Raw genomic sequence first — 23,619 nt, forward strand, 5'->3', positions numbered from 1 at the left:
TTCGATTCTACATCATTTCGCTTCCATCAGGCCGGTCACGAAATTTGCCGAAGCAGCAGCTCGTCAAAGGCGTATCCTACACACATTTTGATAAGAATGCCACGGGTAGAAATTCCCGTAAGTTGTGTAGTTAGGAGGGCACTGTACTCACGCAGATATTGCTCCTCTCCCGGTTTCTATTCGACCTCTAGGGGTGGATGAGCCCCACCCAGCGACGGAACAGTATTGACCGTTAGGCAGGTCGTTCCGAGTATTCAGAGGGCCTGCAGGCAGACTGGCAGGCTGTATCTGATCGCTGAAAGGCAGGGGGCGGGAAACCCGCACCATTGCCAAGTCATTCAACAGTCGCACGATTTCGAAATCTGGGTGCCACACCAGGCGATTCACATTGCGTCTCACCTGCAAATCAGAAAACAAAACTAGAGTTCTAGTAGTTACAACACAAGTAATAGTCTTCTATGGATAGTCACTTATTGTGAGAAAGTCAAAACACAGCAAGAGCAGATGAACACAATTGAAGGCGGTCGTTTTGTCCCGAGCTCCTTTTATACACCGTCCAACTGCGTACCACGTTATGTCACTTGCCGCGTCTCAGGCGATTAGTCAATAGCTATCTCTTCCGGAGGCTCAGTATACTTTCGTAAACAGGAAAGATCCAGTGTGCCTAAAGGAATGCCGCATCATTTACCGGTACTGGCTAATTTGAACACTCGACAGGTATATTTTATTCGGTTGCCCCATACAGTCTGAAGGAAAAACCACACCTAAGCAGCAATATTTCAGACTCTATCTTGTATAACTGATATGGCCACGTTCAGGGAGCAACTTTGAACAATGTGGTTAGACTGCACGAAATTGAGAATTCGCGACGGATTCACATGAATGGAAACTGCGAGAGTGTTTAAGTTTGGTAAAATCGTGTCTTTTTCGCGTTGCGTTCTGCTTTTCTACTTTCCATAGATAACGAAGTGCCTCTATTCTTTTTTCTTTTTTTTCCGATTGCATCAGAACCACGTAAGCGTTGGTATCTGTCTCTCAGATAACCAACTGTAAATTCAAGTGACATACAAACAGATTCTCTCAATCGGAAGGCTATTTCTAAACAAGTTGTAAAATTATTCTTGCCTAAATTTGTGCCATGACGTTGGTATGGAAAATTGAATATTCTACTTCGATATTTGTTTTTAACCATAACCACATTTGCTTACACATTATACGGTACTGTTCATTCATTTGGATTTCGTAATTTCAGTATGTACACCTTCCTTTCTTCAAAGGTTTAGCTTATGTTTCCTACCTCCATATATCAGCACATACTATTTGTTCGATACAAAACGTACTCCATTCGTTTATACCGCAACTTGCTCAGTGGCTTGTCACAAATGCTTACTGCGCTGGCATTTATCTTCCATAAGAACTTTTGAGCAGTGCAGGTAAGGCGTTACTAATACTGTTCATCGAGTTACGCTGAGATGGCAAAAGTTGTGGGACAGCGGTATACACACGTGCACATGACGGTAGTACCGCAACACGAGGTATAAAGTGGCAGTGCATTGGCGAAGCTGCGTTTGTTCTCAGGTGAGTCATGTGAAAAAGTTTCCGACGGAATTATGGCCGCGAGACGGGAATTAAGAGACTTTGAACGCGGAATGGTAGTTCGAGCTAGACGCATGTGACATTCCATTTCGGAAATCTTAAGGAATTCAATATTCTGAGATCAACAGTGTCATAAGCGTGCCGAGAATACCCCACTTTAGTCATTTACTCTCACCACGGACAACGCAGTGGTCTATTGCCTTCACTTAACGACCGAGAGCAGCGGCGTTTGCGTAGAGTTGCCAGCTTTAACAGAGAAGCAACACTGCGTGAAACAACCGCAGAAATCAATGTTGGATCGACGACGGACGTATCCGGCAGGACAGTGCGGTAGACGACGAACGTATCAGCTAGGACAGTGCCGCGAAATTTGGGGTTAATGGGCTATATAGCATAAGACGACCTACGCATGCTAACAGCACGCCATCGCCCTAGCGCCTCCACTGGGCTGATGACTGTACAGGTAGGAGCCTAGACGATTGGAAAACCGTGGCCTGGTCAGATGTATCGTGATTTCAGTTGGTAAGAGCTGATGGTAGGGTTAGAGTGGGGCGCACACCCCACGCAGCCATGGACTCAAGTTGTCGACAAGGCACTGCACGAGCTGAAGGTGGCTCCATAATGATGTGACCTGTGTTTACATGGAACGGACTGGGTCCTCTGGTCAGACTCAACCCATTATTGACTGGAAATGATTGTGTTTGGTTACCTGGAGACCATTTTCCGGCATTTGTACACCTGCTGTTCCCAAACAACAATGAAATTTTTATGGATGACAATGCGCTATGTCACCGGGCCACAATTGTTCATTACTGGTTTGAAGAGAATCTGGACAATTCGAAAAAATGGTTGGCCACCGAGTACGCCCGACATGAATCTCATCGAATATTTATGGGAGTTAATTGAGTGGCCAGTTCGTGCACAAAAATCCTGCACCAGCAACACTTTCGCGATTATGGACGGCTACAGAGGTAGCGTGGCTCAATATTTCTGCAAGAGAATTCCAGCGACTTGTTGAGTCCATGCCACCTCGAGTTGCTACACTATGCTGGATGTTAGGAGGTATCCCAGTGTACAAACAGATTCTCTCACTCGCAAGGCTATTTATGGACAATTTGTAAAATTATTTTAGCTAATTTTGTGCCATAATTTCGGATAGAAAATTAAATTCTCTAATTACATGTTTTTAATGACAATAACGTATCCTGTGTATCAGATTTGCTCACGCATTATACTGCTCTGTGCGTTCATTTGGGTTTCGCAATGTCACTGTGCTACACCTTACAGATTTTAACTCATGTGCCTTGCCTCCAACTTTCAGTAACTGGTATTTGTTTCATACCAAACATACCCGATTCATTTACAGAGCAATTTGCTCAGCGGTTATGCTACAAACCTTAAAGGTGCCTACAACTTTTCAGCAATGCAGGTAAGGCCTCAATAATGCCTTTCATTATATTAAATGGCTGCACATTCGGTGTAATCGTAAATTGTAGCGTTCGTCATACAACCTCACTATTGTGAGCTTCTTCATTAGTGTAGGATATGCAGGTTACAATCTAGTATTTAGCACCAATGCCATTATATCGCAGGATCACAGGGCCGATTTAAAGCCAGATCCAAAATTTTCTTCACTCGGGTATTCTTTATTTCCGTTTTTGTGTTGTTCTAATTATCTCATCCCATCTTCATTGACGCCCGAGCGGCCTCAATTAAAAGATTTTAACTAGGCAGCCAAACAGTTCCAAATGAGGTCTCGTAGCCAATAGCCCTCACAACACCAAGAGGGAAAGGGGGAGGTGGGGTTGTACTTTACGCCCATCCTGTGAAAAAATTGTCAGTCAGTTACTTGATAATTTAAAATTTTGAAAAATAATACTTAAAATTTTTATCAGTTCTTCTACCATTCCATATATGACTTCGATTTTTGAGTTAAACTTACACTAAAAAATATAAATCTCAGTAGTAGATGTCACTTTGCTCAATGCATGTTGTATTCAATATTACCAGGTTCAGGGCAATACTTATAGACCAATATCTCTTTACATAGTATGTTGAGAGTACACGTCAACAACATGGAACTAAATTTAAATTTTTTATATATTTTGTGCTGGTCATAAAGTCGATAGCACACGTTGCTTAAAGTGGGTGAAGATGCTAAGTGCGTAATAAAAGGGATTTTCGTGATCTGAACCCTATGTACATATCAGTACCTTTCAGAAAGGATTTTCTTAATGTGATTCAAAAAAGTATCGAATTTTGGTTTTTAATTTCTTTTAGGGCTGGCGCATAATACCCCTGTTGGTAAGGTGCGTTAGCAAGAAGGCCTCTCTTTTGCTAGGGATAGTATGATGATTTAATTTTATTTAGTTAAGGAAAGAGGCCAAACTGATTTTTGCTGCACAAACTGAGTCTATAAGGCCCAATTTAAGTACCATTTGAGGCAGTCAGTGCTCTAGTTCAAAACTGATTTGTGTTATTTCCGAGTAATGCCCCTGCCCTCTCCCCCTTTTTCATTGCGTTTTCGTAAGCTTTACCATCTCCGAAACAAAACTTCGAAGTCCAGTTGCGTTAAGCATGGGTCTCTTTTAGTGTCTGGTGATACATTTTATAGCAGAAAACGCGTTCATAGTTTTATGTTAACACTCAGATCCAATTAAAAAAGAAGTGGCAAACTTACATCATCACACTTTCTTTTCATACTTTTGGCGAAATTTTCCGTTAAAATTAAGAAACTTCCGAATTACCTTAATTAACATCGAGGAACTTACGTTCTAAGAGTGGAAGGACAGGAATAGGAGACAGCACTTGAAGTATTCAAACAGGGCTCTAGCGTACACTGCTTGTTATTCAAGCAATGAATAAGAATAAGAATTCAAAAAGGAAATGAAATTCGATAAGAAAAGGCAAAAACTTCAGGATTCGTAATTCAGTATAGGGGGTCGAAGAAAATGGATGCAGCTTAAGAAAATGGTTATCAGATGAACATTAACAGTCAGAGAACCAGGACAGAGGTAATGAAGTAAATGGAGGAACCACCTGGTAGAAATTTTCCCAGGTCACAATTTAATCATCATGAACACTAGGTTTAAACAACGTGAAAGACGACAGTTTATGTGGCAGAGTCCCAGACACACTGAAAGTTTTGAAACTGATAATGTAATTATTAGAGAGTGTTTTTCCTACAGCACATACCGACTTTGACCACAATATGTTGATTACGAACTGTAGGTCGAAATAGTAAAATAGGAAATACATGGAGTGGAACCTGGATAAATCGAAAAAGTTATTAGTTGCTAAGAGTTCCAAAGGCGGTATTAAGCAACAGTTTACCGAAATGGGGAAAGGAAAACAAGAGAAGATGAATAGGCAGCTTTATGAGGTGATGTAGTTAAGGAAGCAGCAGATCCAATCCGCAAAGAAAATAAGACCAAACAGAAATTATACTGAAAATGCATGAGTTCTTAAATCTGTTTGGTAAAAGGATAAAAATTAATAATACAGCAGGTAATAGAGAATTCATAAATCTGTAAAATTAAATTGACAGCAGCAGAAAAAATGCAGAGCAGGTGTGGCTGTAGGTGAAAAGTAATGATGTTGAGGAGTATATGACTGTGGGAAATACAGATACTATCAGTGGATATGATTTGGGGCTCCTGGTGTACTTTCAAATTGTTATTAATTTGGTTCAAATACTGTCTCGTGAGACAGTATTATATCTACATTTTATGTATTTTAAGTTTAATCAGTTTTTTGGCTCTTAATCTAAACTGGAAATTATAAATCACCAAACTTTCCCAATACTCCCTTAAAGAGCATCCCACACGAAAGTTTGAATAGGGTGATACCATCAAACTTCTATCAGTTCATAATAATCTCAGAAAATCATTCTACATATTGCTTTAGGCAACATTTCATTCGTTAGATAATAAAATTTCATATTTCTATTTTCCATTTTCTGTGTGTTAAATACCTTTGTATATTAACTACATATTTTGGTTTCAATTACTCTCTTTCAACGCATTTCGTTGATACTCTTAGTGTACATTCCGGATAAAGGAATATTGTACTCATGTGCCAAACCACGAGTAGTTTTCCTCCCATAATTTGCTTCTTTACCTTCAAAAATAGTAACTTCATGCTTCTGAAAACTGTAGTTCATATTTCACATACTTAATAAAGTTTATTGATTTTGTTTCTTACTTAAATAGGAAAAAATTAAAAACTGATGAAAATTGCAAACACTAGAAAGTTTTCAGGAATAATTCTATGTTGTGATCATAAGACATATTTACTATTGTGCACTAATATTTTTCAGGTACTTAATAACTGAAAATACAGTTTTGCGGTTGTTTTGTGGTTTGGTAACATACTCCCTACAAATTGTATTCTTAAGATAATATTGTTGAGTATGAAATGAAATGCACTTACACTAATTTCACCTGTCAGTTGCATTACAGTAACAAAATTACCACATGAAACTTTCTAAGGCGATTCCATTTCCATATCTCTAGTCAAATTACTTCATTACTTTCATTCTTTACATAAATATTCCATAGTTTAATATTAACAAATAATTAAATATCTCCAAATGGAATATTCTTTATATCTGCATGAAACGCTATAAACCTAATATAATAAATATCAAATTCTGTTGGATTGTAAAAATTTTTGATGTCTAATTCAACAGTAATAAATACAGGAACTTTATGACTGTAAATTATAGAATGATATAAGCATCTTTGGGTTTCTAAGTCTGTCTTCATCTAAGTAAATGTCGTGTTCTGGTTAATATTTAAAAATTGGAATTTAAATTACAATATCTTGGACAACTATTTTACCTTCTTTAAAACTGTTCCAGCAATTTCTTTTAATTTTTTTGTTTGTGCTAAACCATATTACAGTGTCAGTTACATCCAATCTGTATGTGAAGCATACAGTGACAACACGTTCCCACATCACATATCTACACTCTATAAAGAACACTTCAAGGATGTATAATAGATAAAGTACTTCTTTCTCAATACCTTATCGTTGTTTACAGTACTACCTTCCATACATATTTCAGCACCAAAAAGTGAAGTCAGTTGAAGAAAAATTGTTGAAGATGCTAGGTTCAAGAAAGGAATCTTATTTCCTTCCTTTATGGTTTTTGGTGTCAAAAAGTTTTGTAAGAATGTTGTCAATTGGTTTTTGACACTTGCTTCATGTTAATGTGTTGTGAAATCAGTTCAATACAGCTGAACAACTTCAATGATCAGGATGTAACCATATATCACTAACGTTTATGTTAATTTCTGCGTATTTACTTGGAACATTTAAATTACTTTTTGTATTGCTAGTTACTGGAAGTGACTGAATTGTTACCATTTGCTTTTATTCATTTACAAATAACATAAATCATTTCTAAAGTTATCATTTATATCAGGTCCATGAGAATCAGTAAATTCATAATCCTCATAAGTTATATTAAAAGTTAAAGTGTATCATGTATTGGTGATTTGGTTCAAAATAACATAACAAACACTGCATTTGGCTTAAATGCAGTAATATTTGTCTCCTTTAAGAACTGCTCACTATTTTTAATAAATGTTCCACAACTAAATTCAAATTCATACTTATTACTTACAAAAGAAATATTTCTAGGCACATCATTAGTAGCATTGTTTTATTTAGTTCAATAGTTTTGATTAATAAAAATCAAAATACATCCAATGATATCGAAGTTAACATTGCTCTCAATAATGACTCTATTTAGATATTCATCTGATTTAATACTTATGTTATGTTCCTTTAAGTGAAAAAATTTTCCTAAATTTGTGAACGTGAATTACCTCTCTCCATCACAGCATGCTTATTATATGTTTTTATTTAACACCAAGAGTTAAAAGTGAAGAATAAAGTTAAAATTAAGTAAAATGTGGAATTAAAGAACCAAGGTTATGTGAAAAAAATGGAATGCTTGATAACAACATTTTGTATCTGGGATGGTTAAATGTAGATGACATCAATTTTGTATATCTTCCTTCTTAAAGTATAGTGAATCTAAATATCGACAGTTAATAATGGGTGCATAAAGTAAAAAAATGGATACAGAATTGGTAATTAATTTGAAATACTAACGATTCTATAAATAGTTTAGTAAAGGATTACTGAAAGATTACAAAGTAATGTCTGAGGGATACATTTTATTTCTGTAGGCCTATTAATTAATTATTTAATTTTATCTATCAGGTACTTTGTTACAGTCTGAGCCACAGCTTCATGGTCATTGAATGACCCAGTATAATAGTTTAAGACTGATGATCATAAAATTTATAAATGAAACAATTAAGAAAACATGAATAAATCTGAATAGAGTGTAAGAGTAAATGAGACATTACAGCTACAAGTTATCAATGGCTGCAAGAAACTCTTGTGTGCTATAAAAGGGATATGCCACAAGGAAACATTTCTACTTGAATTTGAATAATTATTTTTAATCACTCAATTTTTTCAGTTCTACAGGAAGCCAGTTGAAAATGATATCTGCTGAACGGTGTACTCCTTTCTGTGCAATGGTTAGGGCAGTGTTACCCAAATGCACATCAGTTCTCCGAATGTTGCAGATTCTTCTGAGTGAGTTAATGTTGTCAACATACTATCACATAATGAAATATATTTACAGGGATATTAGAGTTCCAAAAGACTTGAGCCTAAGTCTACATCAAGATCAGGAACAGACTCCATAGATCTGCCTGACCACCACTTTATGAGTTAAGAACTTGTGGTGAGTGCACATGGTTTCCTCAAAAATAACACCTTACGAAATAATAAAGCGAAAGTAAGCAAATTAAGTAGTTTGGTATGACAACTGGGAAAAAATGGTATGTGTAGGCATTGAAGAGGTTTGTGGTGGTTCTAGCGACCAGAAGAAAACATGACAGGCCAGCAGTTTTTAGTGTATACATTGTCTAAATGCTGCAAATAAAATCAAATTTAAAAATTAATATTTTTCCAATGCCTTAAGGAATTCTGATAAATTACGTGTCAACTGAAAGCGGTCAAAAAGGCCTATCAGAATATACAAATAGAAATTTTGTATGTAATATACACTTTGAGATATAAGCAGGAATATGTATTATGAGGTATAAAAACATCTTGTGTAACATAAACAGTACACTAACGAAAGTAGTAGCAATATACTAAATTAGGCTGTTATTTATCTGTGAGTAAAATTTTGGGCTAGTTTGTTTATGGTATACAAATTCTTATAATAAGGTAAATGGTTTTTAAGATATACTGTAATAGTTAAGTTATGTATGAGAATTATTGCAACAAGAAACTGACAGCAGAAATAGATGGTGATCATGTTGCCCTAGGGAATTTGGCCTGGAATCTTCCAAAAGAGCAGACATACATATCAATGACCAGTGGCTCAAACTGTCAGAAATTTTTTGAAGCATGAGTTTGAGAACTTATAAAAATCTTGGGCATTGGTCGCAAAAACATGTAAAATTCCTGGAGTTCACCTGAACTTACAAAATTTACATGTTATTGAGTGTTTGGACTTGTAAGAACTCTAGCAAGTTTGATGGACTTCTAATAATTTCAGAAAATTTTACAGAGCTGAAGTTACAATATTTCTGCGAGTTTGGAAGAGGCTGGATTGATAATAATTTTCTGGAACTTCCTCAGTATGGAACTTAAACAAGAAAATTTTTGGGCAATAGTTCAAGTGGACTTGTAAAATTTCTGTATCTAATCGAGTATTAAGACTTGTAACAATTTCTCATCAGAGGCATAATTTCAACTTAGAACATTGTAGAAAGTTGTCTTGAGCTAGTCTTTTAGTAATTTCAAGCAGTTTATCAGGTGTATAATTCTAAATTAGAACACAAGAGGAAGGACTTGAAATAGTTTGTTAGTTTTTCTTAACAACCAGCTTCTTGTGCTGCTTTGATAAAGGAATTCATGAAGACTTACTTCTATCATAGTGTTAATTCAACCACAAAAGGGAATTAATAAACTTTAATCATTTTAAGTTGTATTGCAAGTCAACTGTGAACATTTACTTTGTGTACCTTCACAACACTACAGAGGGATGATTCTGAAAAACAGAACAGATGCTGACCAGAAAATTGGGAACGTTTTTGATTATTATACCAACTACTGCCTGAATCCAAAACCATGCTAAACTCAGATCTGTGCTTTGTACCCACGGAATTGGCAGGCAGAAAGAAAACTGAAAGTGACTTTGGAAGATATCGTGCTCTACAATTGTTTTGTATCCAAATACCTTGAAGTTGTGTAAGATAGATCACTGCTTTTGCGGCAGCATGGCTCTAATACCAAACACATGGTGTCAGCCCAAAACAACATCAAAATATTTCATAGTAGTAACTGCGGTGCCCAATCCCAAATGGTCTGTACTTTTGTTATGTCGTTCTCTTTCAAGGCTGATGAAAATGCCTGCCCAGTGTACTATAAATCCATCGAAACAAATAGCGAGATGTAGCCATTAATGAAATTGCAAAGCTAATTACAGGATGTGTCATTCCAACTCCTGTTGATATATTGGTATTTGAGTCAGGTATTTCACCTTTTACTACACTCTATGAAGTAGCCACAAAAGCCAAAAATTGGATAATCTCAATCTCATCTGCAGTATTAACGTAATCCCTGAAGATTAGTTAGAATTCAGTACAGTCAACATATGCACTCAATACATCAGCCAGCAAAGCCTGAAAAAAACTGGTGGGTAGCCAAAATAAATCATCTCCTAGCAGACATAAAACCAGCAGAATGCTTATCAGCCATACACATGGAAATCAGTAATGAAATTATGAAAGGGTGTTAACAAATCCGAGGATATATTAATGAAATGGGGAAGCTTACAACGGCCAACATTGTGTGAATGTCGAGAAGTACAGACAACAAAATGTCTGTGGTAGTATTCGAGCATGCTGATTCTAGGAACGAGGAACAGTTCTTCCAGGCACAAGAATATGCTGTAGCGTTTCAGGCCAAAGACTGTTTGATTTTAATTTTATATGTGTATACATGTATAAATTCCTCCCATTTTCTTACCTCTAATTGTAAGTTGATAGAATCCCATAAGTTTGTTCCTGACTCGAGTAAATAAACACACAAATTTGTCAGGAGAAATATTTTTTAACCATCTGTCATGTTTGGTGGGAGATTACTGTTATATCTCAAGAAAAGATATGAACAGAGCAGAACCCTGTGACACCTCCCAAACTTCTACTTTGTATGACTCCAGGCTGTTCCCTGTTTGTTGGCAATGAGGGACAAGCTACTCCTTCCTACTAAAGTGATGTGAAGTAAACCATTGTTGAGTGTTTTGCTTAATACCTTAGTGATCTAACTTACTCAGAACTGTTGCATGGTTCACACAGCCAAAGGTGTTTGATGAATCAAAGAAAATATCTTCTGTCCTCAACCTATTGTTCAGTCCTGATGATGACTAGTACATAAAAGAAACAACATGATTTTCTGTGGATGGCACTTTCTTAATTAAACTGCGAGTATGACAGTAAATTATCTGCAGAGAGATATGACACCACTCTCCTATGTACTGGTTTCTTAAAACTTTTGGGAACACTCATTACAAACAAATTGCCTAGTAAGGGTCTACACAATGTCTTTCACCGTTTCTAGCAAATAGTTTCCGAGTATTTAAATGTCATGAAATTGACCACACATGAAAATCACGTCACACAGGTGACTGAGTAAGAAGTAATGTGTGAAACACTGATCTTCATAATCATATTTTAAGTTTTATCACACCTATGGCAGTTTTTATCCATTTATGGTGTAATAACTCATCTAGTTTCTTGTTTCTTCGTTTCCTGTGGATGTACCTTATGTAGTTGTCTACAAATTTACGTGTACCAATAATATTTTGATTTCATTTGCTGACTATTGATAAGATGTGATTATTATGTTTTTGCATATCTCTGTAGGATCATTCATTCTTATGTGAAAGTGGTGAGAATATTGAGCATACATATTATGCTCTGAGTCTTCTTCCACAGTTCACCATGTAGCTGTAATTTAATTCCGAGAACTTTCTATTCTCTTAGCGTAACAGATTACTTTAGCTTTTAAAGGTGTCGCTATCTACTTTTTTTAAACTTTTCTGTGCGTGTTTCCGATTATTACTCATGTCTGGTTTCTTATTTTTCGGATCATACGTTTTTCTATATGCCATAGACTTCTGGAAACTGCTGTAATTGTAACAGTAGTGAAAGTTTACTTATAGATGGCCCAGTGCATTATGTGAAAAGCTCACAAGGGAAATTAATGTTAAGACTGTATCATGATGATCTAGGGTGTGCCTTTTATTAAATATTCAGAATTAATTTCTAGAACTAGGCTCTTTCAGCACTTGATTATACAGGAAAAATGGCAAAATGGCTCAATCCACATTGGGGCAGAACAAAGAGTGACTGATATTCCAGGAAACAAACATTTGGTAGTTAGACAGATCATTCCTCTTGACTCACACATCGTATAACAAGAAAAATATTATTAATATCGTTCCTTAAAGGGGGGGGGGGGGGTAGATTTCCCATAAACATACTTTACATTTGTTATCAGCAAGGGATCTTTAATCAAAGGAGAGATGATTTGGATACTCATTGGAATGCATCAACTGTGTACATCAATACCCATGACACTAATATGAGTCAGAAAGGAAAATACTATTGTATTTGGCTGCACATATTTGTATACCAACATGCATTATCATTACTGATGGACCTGAAAGAAAACAAGAACCAATGAACATATTTCTGGCTTTTGAGTATTCATTCAGATAAGGTGACTGAGTAGGATAGCTGGTCAAAAACACATTAAGGCGGCAAAAATTCAACACACACAAATTTGGACATATATTCAGGCACTCATTGCTTTCAAAACGGAAATCAGTTATCGTTTATTGTGATAATAATTTGATGTCCACATTGTACTGATGGTACCCAAAAACGAAACAACGAATGTAAGCAATTGCAGAATTTATTCTTGGTGGGAATCACAAAAAAGAATAAAACAGCTTGCTGATTTGAAACACAAAAATAATACTCAATGCGAAATGGATCCCCTCAGGACAGAAAAATAATAAGACAAAATATCAGCAAGCTAGTCTGCTAGAATACCACAGATTAAGCATTTAAAAATGAGACTTACGAGAAATGGCTACGAAACAGGTGCCTTTCGTTACACCAGTGTTGGTGAGATTACGACAGGAGGGACAAGTGACATTTTTTTATTCAGCGTAAGGGAAGCACAGTAACCTCTGCATTCATTAAAAATTATTTCAACTATGTATTAATGGACACAACAAAATAATCCAGGAAGATTTTGCATAAATTATACATAAGTCATCTGCAATAAAAAGAAAGTATTAGTAAATTATTCTTGCCCTCACTTGGGCCATACATGATTCTCAAACAGATTTTAATACACAAAAGTAAAAGATTGCTGACTTTATAAATACGGAAAGCAAACCAATAATCACTTTTACAAACTTAACCGTAATCCGTAATTCGAAGAAAGCTCTTCCTACGATCTCTCAGAGATTATGCTCAAAAGTACAGACAAAAAATCTATCTTAATGTGTGTGTGTGTGTGTGTGTGTGTGTGTGTGTGTGTGTGTGTGTGTGTGTGTTTGTGTGCCTACATAACACTGTCATGTGTCACTGTACTATTACATTTACTCATGTGACAAATTGTGTTCCATCCTTACTAGAGAACAAAACAGATTTACTAAGACGAATATTTGTGAAATATTTGTGAAAACCTTTGTACGAAATCACCAATAACATGTATGTTAGTTAAGCTTGTTTTACACAAACAACTAAAGTAACTCCACAGAAAGTTGCACTATAGTTGATATAGCAGTGGTGCTGTGTGCTGTTCTTTCGACACTCTTCACTGTTCTTCAATAGGCCGTTAGGTGGGCTTATTCGTACAGACATTAGTTACGTCATTCAGATTTTGGTATTAGATCTGTGCCAAGAAATTGATAATACGAAGATAAAGTATATATGTTTGATGTAGAAGTAGACTATATGCAGAAATACCGCAGTGGCAGCAAAAAAAAACTTATAATGAACGTAGCACTCATATGCTATAAACCTTATTTACATGTTATAATAGTGACATCTTATTTATATGGCATAAAGATGACATATTAATGTTAAGAAGTTGATAAGCAATATGAAAGCCTCAAGTGGGTTAATTCCTATTTCTTAACAATAAAGATAATTGTAACATTACTGATCATAGTTACTTCTTAGAGAGATAATAAACAATTGAGAAGAAACACAAGGTCTAGAATACTATCAATCATTCATTGAAGACTGTAGGCATGTGGAGTGGAGTGTAAGGGGGAGGGTGTAGAAGGATGGCTGGGAGGGTTATAAAATGACTAATGAAAAAGAAGCTATTACAGTGGGGTGTGAGCGTGGTGGGGAACAAAAGGGTAACTAACAAAGGAATAAGAATAAAAATGTGAAGTGAATGACCGTTTTTTTAGTGGCACTTTGAAGCTGAAATCGTGATTGTGTAAGTGTAAATGTAACACTGTAAATGCAGAACAGTCTACTGTACTGACTTTAAAGAAATACTTTTGAATAATAAAACCTAGTTTAGAGTACTTCTTGAACTGTGATTCGTGCTCTGTTAAAAATCCGATAGTTACACTAAAGATCCTGGCTCAAGAGAAACAGTAACACTTTGATATTTGACAACTGGTGATTACCTATCATCTGGCAGTCTTTATACTAAGTTCCCACAACTACAAATTCAGAGTTCTTGTGTGACGCTGGATGCTATTTACGATGCCCAAAAGAATCATTTAAAAGCTATTACACTCTAACAAAAATAAAGAAAAAAAGATGCACCTGGAAGGAATTATCCGAATGGGACGGAAATCGGTACATGTAATGCACATGTACAGACAAAGAAATGGTTACAAATTGCGTGGATGATTTGTTCAAGAGAAAGAGCTCCACAATCTGAGCAAGTCAGTAACGAGTTGGTCCATCTTTCGCCCTCATGCAGGCAGTTATTCGCCTTGGCAGTGATTGACAGAGTTGCTGGATGTCCTCCTAAGGAAGTCATAAGTGCCCCCTGAGGGGAAAATGTAATTCTGAACTGTCTTCCGGTCATCAGAGTAAATTATTTTTAAAATAAATATTATCAGTATTTCGCAAGGTTGTAATACTGATTACGTAAATTGATAATAACTGCATTTTCAAATACTAACAATAATGTGTTGACACAATGTGGTGCCTATAACAGTTTGTGAAGCGTAAGTATAAACATCATCTTCCTCACACAGCCACTCACTACATTCATACTTCGTGCCTTAAATCTATGACGTAAAACTGAGAAATATAGAGCACATAATTATGCTTAAATATGTAATGAAAAATTGTAGGTACTTCCCACAATAGACCATGAATTGTTTCTTTATCCCCTTAAAAATTAACGAACCCATAGCCAGCAAGCCATCAGCCTCGCTGCAGTGGTAACACCGGTTCTCGTCAGATCAGCAAAGTTAAGCGTTGTTGGGCTGGGCAAACGCCTGGACAGGTCACCGTCTGGTCTGGCGAGTGCTATTGGCAAGTGGGGCGCACTCAACCCTTGAGAGGCCAGTTCAGGAACTACTTGATTGAGATGTAGCGGCTGCTGTCACGAAAACTGACAACGGCCGGAAAAGCAGTGTGCTGACCACAGTGGTCGTTCTCTTGGGCCTTCTAGGCCTCTTTGGATGGTGCATTTTTGTTTCGTGTTTCATTAAAGGATGGAGTTTAGTTTCATACTTAGCGGAACACAACAGCAACTAAGTGCTGGTTATTAAGCCGTTGAAGGGCCTACACTGTATTAATACTATTACTAATAGTAATAATACTGGCAGTGGTGAGACAGAAAGCATGGCAGCTTGATATCTTCCAATATCTGCAGTAGGGAAGTAACGAGTCCAGCAATCAAGTGATGTACAAACAACAGGTTGGTTGGTTGGTTGGTTTGGGGAAGGAGACCAGACAGCGAGGTCATCGGTCTCATCGGATTAGGGAAGGATGGGGAAGGAAGTCGGCCGTGCCCTTTGAAAACAAACAACAGGCCTACGTGTAGTGCATACATTTTGCTTTGGTTGATTTTACATGAGAGTGCAATGAATGGATCAAGCAAGTGTCGCAAAGAAGTGGTGCAAAGGAAGCATGTTTTGTAACAAGTGTTAATTCTCAACGTAGACATCTTTCTTTTCTGAGAAGCAGTTACAGGTAAAAGAGTGATACACTAACACTACTTCATTATGCTTGAAAAAATGTTCTTCGAAATAAACATAGGCAATTGTCACATTGAATTATTAATTCTTGGTTTAATAAAGCACCTACCAAAACTAAATGTAATTGTTCTTCTCTCATTTTAAAAAAGAAAGAGTTCAAAGAAAATTATTTTTCATTCTAACGTAAAGTTAGGCGGTAATGTTGATAATGGTGGGAGGAGAGGGGGTTACTATCTAATATCTGGTTACATTCAAGGGTAATGGTCTCAGAAAGGTCGAAATCACGGCCGTAAGGAATATCGTGCCAAATTCTGTCCTACTGGCGTGTTAGATCGTAAAAATCCCGAGCTGGTAGGAGGGACCAGACTGTAAGGCTCCAGACGTTCTTAATTGAGGAAAGATCCGGCGGCGCTGCTGACAAAGGTAGGTTTTGGCAAGCATGAAGGCATGAGGTAGAAAGTCTCGCCGTGTGCAGGCAACCATGATCTTTCTAAAATGCAAACCCTGGATAGCTTGCCATGAAGGGCGCAGAAAATCGTACCGCTGTTCTGTAAGGGTGTTAAGGATGGCACCCCAGTTCATCACTCATGGTTGTCGTGCCATATAGATGGCGACAGTGAGATTCGGTGTCCATAGCGTCTCCAGACAAGTGTCTGGTCTGAAATCTCACTTGCAGGAGTAGAACTGCATCCAGGGATGAGTCTCGCTTCGAACTGAGCCCCGATGACCAGCGAAAACCTCTCTGGAGATGCTTCAGACAGTGGTGGGATACCAACCAGATTGTCGCCCGCCATACGGCAGATAGCTAGGAGCGATGGTCTGGGGTGTCATTTTTTCCCATTGCAGTGTAATGAAGCTAATGTGCAGGGACACTATGTGTGCGTAAGTTGAGAAAGAGAGTCCGACGGAAGGCGTCTGTGCAGTCTGGATTCCCACTGTGTTTGGACGGCTTAGTGGTCAAAGCTTCTGCCTAGTGTGCATGAAACCCTGACTCGAATCTGACACATATTTTCAACATTCTCTGTTACTGTAAATACCCACTAGCAACTAAATGTCATTAACCCCTTTTTGTCTTCATTCATAACGGTTGTAGGATCAAATTAGTTTCTGTTCTTTCAGACATATAAACTGTTTATAATGAAATATGGAATAACACTTGAGTACATTACTATTTCGAATGTTTTGACAAAAGACGTCAGTACGGAACTTGTACGATCATTAAGTCCTTCTTGCCACCTTTCTTCTGTAGAGATTTAAGAATTGCAAATTTAGATCTGTCTAGAAAAGTTCCCTGTGCCATCTGCCACGGAGGGCATTAGTTATTATATTAGGATAACTTTTCAGTATACTGTTTGCAATTCCATCATCACCAAGTAAGCTCTTGTTTTCGTATAATTTTTATAATATCAGATTTAGAATGTGACTGTTAAAAGTATTTGCAGCTTGTGAATTATGAGTCAGAACATTGTCATTTAGTTCAGTTGTTATGTTATCCTTTCCACTGACTGTCCTAGCCCACGTTTGACAATATCCCATATAGTCTTAACCTTATTTGCTGCATTACTAGTTTCTGTCAGGATGTACACGGAGTGTTCGACGTCGTCGACATCAACATGGTTAAAGATTGTGTACCTTCACAGTTAGATCAACACGGGGACGAAATTGTGCCATAACACATGCCCAATATACTTGCTACAGGATTATGTTTACGAACCTCATCCTCGACACAGCCTCCAGCTGTGTCGAAGGTTAGGAGAGCTGAACCAGCGACAACGATAAAATCTGTCGGTTCGGTGCGGAAATCGTCAGCATAGGGGTCGATGGTGCAGTGGCCGGCAGTTAGGAGCCACGACTCAGTGATAACGGACAGGCAGCAAAGGTGCTCTCCATCCTTCGCTAGTGAGGCCATGAACGGGAATTCCTTAATTGAGGCTACTCTGCCGCCAACGATCCGCTGACGTCCCGGACTCCACAGCCGAAGAACGTCCCACGGCGTCAAAACATTTTCCGTTCCATTGCTCAGATGCGGACTGTCCCTTTGGCTGGTTATGAAACCGGACGTGTGCCGCTCGTTGTTGAACAATTTGGAACCCGTTCCTTCTTTCAGTCGTGACGTCAGATCTCTGCCACGAATGTCTTCAGCCGAGCAACATCCACTGTGCACAATAACCAACGTTGTAATGGCCGTGATGATTTCGCAGATGCATGTGGACAACCTGAAACAAGCAACCAATCGCTTTCCGAGTCTCTAGCTTAAAACTTCAGTATTGTGTACTGTTCATCGCTATTTGAGTGCAATAGTAAAACTTCATCATCAAATGATATCATCGCAAGGAGGTTACATTTCGCAAATTAATACAGTCATGAGATCCCGAATGATAGAGGGCTGTCTTGTGACGTGTAGAATCCGCGTGCACTCAAATGACGACGGCTATATGTCATATCGTGGATCCAACAAGACACCAGACATACTGCAAAAACATCCTGATTAATAAAGCGTCAAACGCAGCCCATATCCGAAACGGATAGGTTGGAAATGAGCCGAAGGCACGCACATTTAGCATTATAGAGTCTTAGATGTGTCTCATAGGACTGAGGTCCGCTTTCATAGGAGGGTGCGCAAACAGTCTCATTACCATGCGGTTTTATTCAAACTACCTTGAAACAACTCGAAGGCGATGATGGTATATTGTTGTTATAGGTATTGATCGTGTGTGGGATACTGTTTTTGAACAAACTGGTTAATATAACGAAAACCCAGCGTCGTCGGTAACAGACGACGGCAGATGACTAGAGAACCTCTTCTCATCGCTTATACACAGTAAACACTGAAACTGGATCAATCTACCGCTTCATAATTATCATTTTGACACACCTTATATGCAAGCCACACTGACCTTCCCGCTGTGTATTTATCAAGCTAGCGACCAGTGACGTCTGGGGGAGGAATGGGCCAACTTATTCATTTCTTCATTGGTACTCACTCTTTCTGATCCTTACGTTTCTCCTCCCTGATCCTAAACGTATGGAAACGAGTGTATCGTATGTTTGAATTGGTATAACAGGCACCTACAGATACATGAGTAATTCAGAACCATTGTTAACCTAACTTCATGGGCAAGTATATAGACGAACATGTGTCAAGGATAGGATCGAATTTTGGCAACCAGGTCCTTCCCCCCCCCCCCACCCCTCCCCCGCTCTACTTGATGCCATGATAAGCATTCGGACTCCGGTGTGGTAAGTGAGCAGAAGCTCTATTGGGCGTCTGGCTCGTTTTGTGGATTCCGATACTATCATATATTATTTACTTACAGAAACACCTAATTTATTTGGCTTCAGAACAGTCTATGTTAGTGGAGTGAGACAGGATCCAGGGTCCTTTAATGTTGGTTACTTTTGTAAGTTCTGATGATGATCCCATTGCGAGAGCTCGAGCCACATATATCTCCTTACGTTCAAATGGCTTAATCAATTCACGTTAATACTTTCTGATTACTTGATGATTCCCTAGTGCATTTTATCCATTTTTCAGGTAACTTTTCTTTGTAATTGAGGCGTCCAACCTCGAAACTGTTCGTGGTTTTACGATTACGGGGTATGTTAGTTTCTGTGGTGAAGTATATTTAATTCTGTGAACGATTTTTATAGATTAGAGTTCATTTTAATGGTGGTTTCGTTGAGATCAGCGTGTCCATCGTTATCCTCCACTAGTCCACAAGGTTGATCCATCAGATATTGTGGTAATAGTACACTACTAGCTATTGAAATTGCAACACCACGAATATGACGTGCTACAGACGCGAAATTTAACCGTCAGGAAGAAGATTCTGTGATATGCAAATGATTAGCTTTTCAGAGCATTCACACAAGGTTGGCGCCAGTGGCGACACCTACAATGGTTTATCGTATCGTGACATTGCTGCTCGCGTTGGTAAAGATCCAATGACTGTTAGCAGCATATGGAATCGGTGGGTTCAGGAGTGTAATATGGAACGCCGCTGGGTCCCAACGGCCTCGTATCACTAGCAGTCGAGATGACAGGCATCTTATCCGCATGACTGTAACGGATCATGCAGCCACGTCTCGATCCCTGAGTCCACAGATGGGGATCTTTGCAAGACAACAACCATCTGCACGAACAGTTCGACGACGTTTGCAGCAGCATGGACTATCAGCTCGGAGACCATGGCTGCTGTTACTCTTGACGCTGCATCACAGACAGGAGCGCCTGCGATGGTGTACGCAACGACGAACTTGGGTGCTTGACTGGTAAAACGTCATTTTTTTGTATGAATGCAGGTTCTGTTTACAGCATTGTGATTGTCGCATCCGTTTTTCCCAACATCGTGATGAACGAACATTGCAGGCGTGTATTCGTCATCGCCATACTGGCGTATCACCCGGCGTGATGGTAGGGGGTGCCATTCGTTACACGGCTCGGTCACCTCTTGTTCGCATTGAGGGCACTTTGAACAGTGGACGTTACATTTAAGATGTGTTACGACCCGTGACTCTACCCTTCATTCGAACCCTGCGAAACCCTACATTTCAGCAGGCTAATGCACGACCGCATGTTGCAGGTCCTGTACGGGCCTTTCCAGCTACAGAAAATGTTCGACTGCTGCCCTGGCCAGCACATTCTCCAGATCTCTCACCAACTGAAAACGTCTGGTCAATGGTGGCCGAGCAACTGGCTTGTCGCAATACCCAAGTCACTACTCTTGATGAACTGTGCTATCGTGTGAAAGCTGCATGGGCAGCTGCACCTGTACACGCCATCCAAGCTCTGTTTGACTCAATGCCCAGACGTATCAAGGCCGTTATTTCGGCCAGAGGTGGTTGTTCTGGGTACTGATTTCTCAGGATCTACGCACCCAAATTGCATGAAAATGTTATCACATATCAGTTCTAGTATAATATACATGTCCAATGAATACCCATTTATCATCTGCATTTCTTCTTGGTGTAGCAATTTTAATAGCCAGTAGTGTAAATCAAATCCCATCAAATGAAGTCGTTTATTGGCCCAGATCAGTACTATATTAAGACGAGCTATTAATCAGAGTATAGTACGTGTTTTAATGCGAATCTGACTTACGACCTCCACAAAACTGTTTGCTACCGAGATTAAGGAAAAACCCTTTTCATGTAAAGGGATGTAATAGAATGTAAGAATTAATATTAAAATTAATTTCAGGTAGATAGTATTCTGTTTGTGACGTTTTCAGAGTTCACCAGCAGTGTTGCTCTCGTTTGAGTTAAGCTGTGTTGTGTGTTGATTATTGTGGGGAACGTGTTATTCATGAAAACATATGTGTATGGAATGTTTTATTATCCGAAGTTTTGTGTTTTAACTAGTTTAGCGTCCGCTGATTTGCACCCGTAGACTGTATGGTCTACACATTTTTATGTTGTTCAAGAATTGCAACATCTTCTAATTTTTTCACGCTAATTAAGATCATAGAAGCATGGTCTTTGCTGAAAATACTTCTGACCAAAAAGCAATGTTGGTAGCTGGAGTACAATGTTTTTGTTAACCGTACCTTTTGCGTTCTTGTGACGGTATTTCCATAGAAACTTCGTCCCGTAACACACATATCTTTATATCTAACCGAAAAGTGAAATAGTAAATGGTTCAAATGGCTCTGAGCCCGATGGGACTTAACATCAGAGGTCATCAGTCCCATAGAACTTAGAACTATTTAAACCTAACTAACCTAAGGACATCACACACATCCATGCCCTAGGCAGGATTCGAACCTGCGACCGTAGCAGTGCGCGGTTCCGCACTGAAGCGCCTAGAACCGCTCGGCCACCGCGGCCGGCAAGTGAAATACTAATTTTCGTAGATTTATCTTTAAATCTTTCAAACATAACGAAATATTTTCTTAAAAACTGTAATCACGTATTTTATTCCCTTGGTGGTTCAATTTCCAAAAATTCTGATACAGGTATTTTTTATTTCTGACTGAGAAACCAACTGCCAATTTTTATAGTCCTAGCTTCAAAATTGCCTTAATGACGACACAGTTTCAGAAGAGCTTCCATCCCCTATTTCACCCCTTAGGGGTGGAATTGCGGAAAATCCATTCTTTAATGACGCCTGCAGTATAAGTTCAACATCCTTGGCAAATTTCAGGTTTCTGTCCTGCATGGTTTGGGCTGGGCGATGATAAGTTAGTGAGAGAGTCAGTCAGTTGGGCCATTTGCCTTCTATATATAGCGGTGTTGGTAGCCAAATGACAGCGGTGATTGGTTTTTCTCGTGCTACCTTTTGACGATATTTCAAATATTTGACTTGGTAGTTGGTGATCGGGGTTATTAGCGTTGTCACTACACGTAATGTGAAGTGTCTTATGCCATGGGCAGGCATAAGGTCGCGGTATGTAGAGACAGGAGAGACGGTTGAGCATCCGAGAGCACGTGCAGCTCTCATTGGCCTTAGGGGGAAGCATCGTGTGGAAGCTAAAAGCTGAAGTATGCACTCTGGCCTGAGCGGAACACGGCGAGTTCACATTGAAACTGTTAGGAGAGAGTCCTCCTCCTGTGTCAACATTAAAAATCTGCTAGGGTCGCGTCAACAGCCAGTGTTAACACGGAGGAGGCAAAGACTTCCTGCTCTCGGAACGACTCAATCACCTGTTCCTGCGGCTTCTAGAGAAGACATTAGACAACCAAATTAAAAAAGAATTATGCAGTCAAAAGGAAATTATTAAGAAAAGATTTGATGGGCACAATAAGACATTTGAGAGACAAAACAGGGGGTTTGAAGAATTCGAAGCCAGAGTGGATGACCTAGTTGCCAAGAAATGATGGGACTGCTGAATGTACAGGGTGATCAGAAACTGTCTGAAAAACTTGTAAAGGTGTTGCAGGGAAGGTTGTGATGAGAAATAATTGTTAAGAAAAAATCGGTCGTTTCGCCATTTTCTAGTTATTTGGCATTGAAGTTAGCCAATGATGTCGTTATATGCGGAAATTCAAGAACTTGCAAACCCTAAAATGCGGTAACGCACAGACATTGGATTTGTGGAGCCGTACGCACACTGCATTAATACACGATTACTATTTTAACTTTAATAAGTTTGTTCATCAGCTTTGGAAGAAAGCCGTTATGTATTTAAACATTTCAAACTGAATCGTCATTCTCGTTCCGGCACCCGTTCTTTGCGAGCTTGTGAGGCAGGTTGCACTATTAGTGAGTTGAGTGCGTGCAGATCTGTAAGAATTACAGAATTTCAGCATGTCTCTCAAAAGAATCAAAATTTCATCATTCATTAAGACCAGTGCATTAAGGAAAATGTGTGCAAACACTGACAGTCAAGATACTAACATTGGTGCTAAAAGAAGGTAACATATACGTTTAACGTAAAAGAAAGGAAATGGAGGAGTCAACAAGGAGAAAGATAGGAAATCTCCAGGAACTGAAAACTGTAAGGAGTCTCAAGTTAGGAATGAGAATATCAGTAGGATTGAACTTATAGTAGGAAACTGCGTTGCTTTATCACGTTGTCAAAACTAACAAAAGACTGTTAATAACAAAAACTTGGTAATAAGCTAAGTGTATTCAGAAGTTCGTGAACTTAAGGCAGACAGCAAGGAACGTATGCGTTTCGATAGCGTGCTTTTTACTGGTGCTTCTGCTAATAATGCCAAAAAACTAAATGATAAAGTCGGTGATAACACAAAGTCCAAATCATACATCAAATACATAGAAATCC

This window comes from Schistocerca nitens, chromosome 2 (genome assembly GCF_023898315.1).
Source record: "Schistocerca nitens isolate TAMUIC-IGC-003100 chromosome 2, iqSchNite1.1, whole genome shotgun sequence".
Taxonomy (NCBI): Eukaryota; Metazoa; Arthropoda; class Insecta; order Orthoptera; family Acrididae; genus Schistocerca; species Schistocerca nitens.